The sequence below is a fragment of the Gossypium hirsutum genome, chromosome A11 (genome assembly GCF_007990345.1).
Source record: "Gossypium hirsutum isolate 1008001.06 chromosome A11, Gossypium_hirsutum_v2.1, whole genome shotgun sequence".
In the NCBI taxonomy this organism is placed as follows: domain Eukaryota; kingdom Viridiplantae; phylum Streptophyta; class Magnoliopsida; order Malvales; family Malvaceae; genus Gossypium; species Gossypium hirsutum.
Genome location: NC_053434.1, coordinates 16,798,840 through 16,802,812, shown reverse-complemented (window position 1 = coordinate 16,802,812; position 3,973 = coordinate 16,798,840). Strand labels below are relative to the sequence as shown.

Sequence of the window (3,973 nt, the reverse complement as noted above, 5' to 3'; positions counted from 1 at the left end):
AGAGCATGGTGACTGAATCGACAATATAAACACCGGCTATTTTTGTTGGCTTTGTCCTCATGACTTGCCACTGATAGTTATTTAGTGACATCTCCTCTATAAACTCATAGGCATCTTTAAGTGTTTTATTATTGATGGTTCTGCCAGCAGCTGCGTCAACCATTTGTCGAGTCGAAGGATTCAGACCATTATGGAACGTTTGAACCTGTAGCCAAAGCGGTAACCCATGGTGAGGGCACCTTCTCAAAAGGTCCTTGTATCTCTCCCATGCATCGTAAAGTGTTTCTAAATCCATCTGCACAAAATAAGAGATATCATTACGTAATTTAGCCATTTTAGCCGGCGGAAAATATTTTAATAGAAATTTTTCGGTCATTTGTTCCCAAGTAGTAATTGACCCTCATGGTAACGAGTTCAACCACTGTTTAGCTTTGTTTCTTATTGAAAAGGGAAACAACCAAAGACGTATAGAATCATCAGAGACACCATTGATTTTAAATGTATCGCAGAATTCCAAAAAGTTTGCTAAGTGAGCGTTGGGATCCTCATCCCGCAAACCGTCAAACTGAACAAATTACTGTATCATTTGAATAGTGTTAGGTTTCAGTTCAAAAGTATTTGCAGCTACAGTAGGTCTAACTATGCTTGATCAGTTCCTGTTAAAGGAGGTTTAACATAATCATACATAGTGCGTGGAGCAAGATTTTGATTAACCGCAATTGCAGGAGGTAGCTGATTGTCTTGGTTTTCAGCCATCTCTTTGGTTGGGGGTTGAGTATCGTCCTCTTGCTCGTTCTTTGTGTATCTTAAGCTTCGTCTTACTTCGTCTTCTAGTCATAAACTATAAAAACCTGCCAAGAGAAGGAAAAAGTAAATTAATAAATAATAATAATAATAAAATTAAATTAAATTACAAGAAAAATAAATGGCTAAAGTAATAAAAATTGAGTGTTCCTAATATCTTAGTTCCCCGGCAACGGCGCCAAATACTTGATCGCGTGATTTCGTGATAAGTTTTAAATATTTATAATTAATCGTTCTTGAAACTAACTATTATCGCGATGTAGGTAAGTGTACCTATCGAACAGTAGTATAGTTTTAGCAAGACCGGATTGTTGAACCCAAAGGAACTAAAAGTACTAGTAATGACTATCTTTTTATTATCTAGCCTAAGAATAAAGAGGTTTTTGTTTTAACTAACTAATTATCTAAACTAAGAATTCACAGAGAATGGAATTGGGGAATTGCTTTTGGGAAAATCGATTGAATTAATACAATACCTAAGGAAAAATCCACCTAGACTGTACTTGTTATTCTGTCTCCGAATTGGACGATTTATTCATTTAACTTGTTTCGTAGAGATCCCTAAGTTATGTTATTATCCCTATTCAAGACTAATAACGTCTAATCCCTAGATTGAATAATTGAGACCTTTCTCTAATTAACACCCTAGGGTTGCATTAACTCGATCTATGGATCCCCTTATTAGGTTTCACCCTAATCCGGCAAAATCTTGTCACCTTATGTCTAGGCGCGCAAATAACTCTGCTTAATTATGACAAATGTACTCTTAGACAGGGTCTATTCCTCCTCTGAATAAGAGCTTATCTTGAATCAGTATCCTGGGATATCAAAACAAGAATTAAGAACACATAATTAAGAACAAGTTAAATATTTATCATACAAGTTAGAAAATAATAACTGGATTCGTCTTAGGTTTCATTCCCCTTAGGTATTTAGAGGTTTTAGTTCATAACTAAATAAGAAAACATCTCAGAATAATAAAGAATACAAAACATAAAGAAAACCCAAAACTCTTAAAGGGGAAATTGAGGAGAGATCTTCAGTCTTGATGGTGAATCCGACTTCTGAGATGGATCAATCGGCTTCCTTGGAGTAATTCCTTCCTCCTTATTCTGTGCCTCCTTTTTCTTCCCCCTCTAGGGTGTATTTATAGGCTTTGGAATGCCTAAGAGCCCTCAAAATTAGCCTTTTCCGAATTGGACTCAACTTAGGCTCGGTAGGGACACGCCCATGTGACACGCATGTGTGAATCGTGCTTCGAAATTGCCAAATTGACAAGGCAGTGTGGTCTGCCCGTGTGAGGAGGTCCAGGCAGTGTTGATTTCATACTTTGGCCCATTTTCTCTGTTTTTGGCCTGTTTCTCATTCCTTTCGCTCTCCTATGCTCTCTTAAGTATAAAACATGAAATTAAAGCATTAGGAGCATCGAATTCACCAATTCTAATGAAAAATCATCCATAAAATGCGTTAAGCATGGGGTAAAAATATGTATAAATTACGGTTTATCAACATAAAACACTTGAATCAGGTTTTTATTGGCCTACACTATTCAAAGATGCCAACAGGTATATTGCTACTTGCGATAAATGCCAACGAATAGGTAATATCTCTAAACGAATAGGTTTGCTTCCTAGTTCATTTGGGAATAAATACATCTTAGTAGTCGTCGATTATATGTTCAAATGGGTGGAAGTCGAAGCCTTACCTACTAATGATGCAAGAGTGGTAGTACGATTCCTTAAGAAACTCTTCTTTCGATTTGGAACACCTAGAGCAATTATCAGTGATAGGGGTACTCATTTTTATAACGCCCAATTTGATACGACCCTTAAGAAATATGGAGTTCACCACAAAACAGCTACCCCTTACCATCCTCAAACTAGTGGACAAGTCAAAGTAGCAAACCGAGAGCTTAAACGTATCATAGAAAAGACAGTAGAATCAAATCAGGAAGGATTGGGCGATGAAAGTAGATGATGCTTTATGGGCTTATAGAACTACTTTTAAGACCCCCATAGGAACAACACCTTATAGACTTGTTTATTGAAAAAGTTGTCATCTACCATTTAGAACACAAGGTATTCTGGGCTATAAAATTTCTAAACTTTGATCCCAAACTTGCAGGTGAAAATAGGTTGATGCAGTTGAACGAGTTAGATGAGTGGCGAACCAATGCATATGAGAACTCACGCATATACAAGGAAGTAGCAAAGTGCCGCCACGACGCTCATTTAAGGCAACACAAGCAATTTGAAGTTGGAGATCTTGTCTTATTATATAACTCGAGGCTCATATTATTTCCTGAGAAGCTTTAATCACAATGGTTAGGTCCTTTTGTACTCCAAAATGTCTTTCCATATGGCACAGTAGAGGTAAGTCATCCATCACAAGGCACTTTCAAGGTAAATGGACATCGTCTCAAACTTTATAACGGTGAGAATTTTAAAGACGATAGAGAGGAGCTACGACTCCACGAACTTCCTTGAACAAACCTATAAAGTAGAGTCGAGCTTAGACTCTAAATAAGCGCTTCTCGGGAGGCAACCCGAGCACTAACCCCACTAAATAACTTAGTTTGTTTTTTTTTTGTTTTACAGTCTAATTGCAGATATTCTTGGCACACACGGCCAAGCACACGGCTGTGCTTGAGGCCGTGGGATCCCTACGGGCTAGAAACACGGGGCCATAGCCGTGTTAAAACTGCACCTTAACTTCCAAAAATATCAGCAGAGACACGGCCTACGATAAATTCTCACGGCCGTGCAAGGTGACCGTAAGAGCAACACGGCCTAGCACATGGGCATGCTTGAGGCCGTGTGAGATCTTGCCCAAACATTGAACCAACAAATGAAAGTCAGAATATAACATGGGCGTAAGCCACGATCGTGCTTCTATACCATGTGCAATCCTGATTAAGTGACAAGGGCGTGGTAGAAACAAATGGAGCACCACATGACCGTGCGATGCAGCCGTGTGAGCCACACGGCCTAGAGACATAGGCGTGTTCAAAGGCCGTGTGCGATACTGACTTAAAAGATCAACCCCTAAAGCATAAGTATGAGCATGGGTGTGGAGAACCAAACACGGGGGTGGGAGAAGTGAACGAACGTGCACATGGCTGTGCGATGTGGCTGTGTACACCACACGGTCTGGGAACACGGGCGTGTCT

General features: G+C 39.3%; 1 non-coding gene across 1 annotated transcript; it reads left to right on the top strand.

Annotated features, from left to right (window-relative positions):
* The first annotated feature begins 221 nt into the window (after positions 1-221).
* On the top strand, positions 222-328 carry LOC121210505 (small nucleolar RNA R71). Its single transcript, XR_005905623.1, has one exon. It is a non-coding gene; the product is annotated as a small nucleolar RNA R71 (small nucleolar RNA).
* Positions 329-3,973: the final 3,645 nt, after the last annotated feature.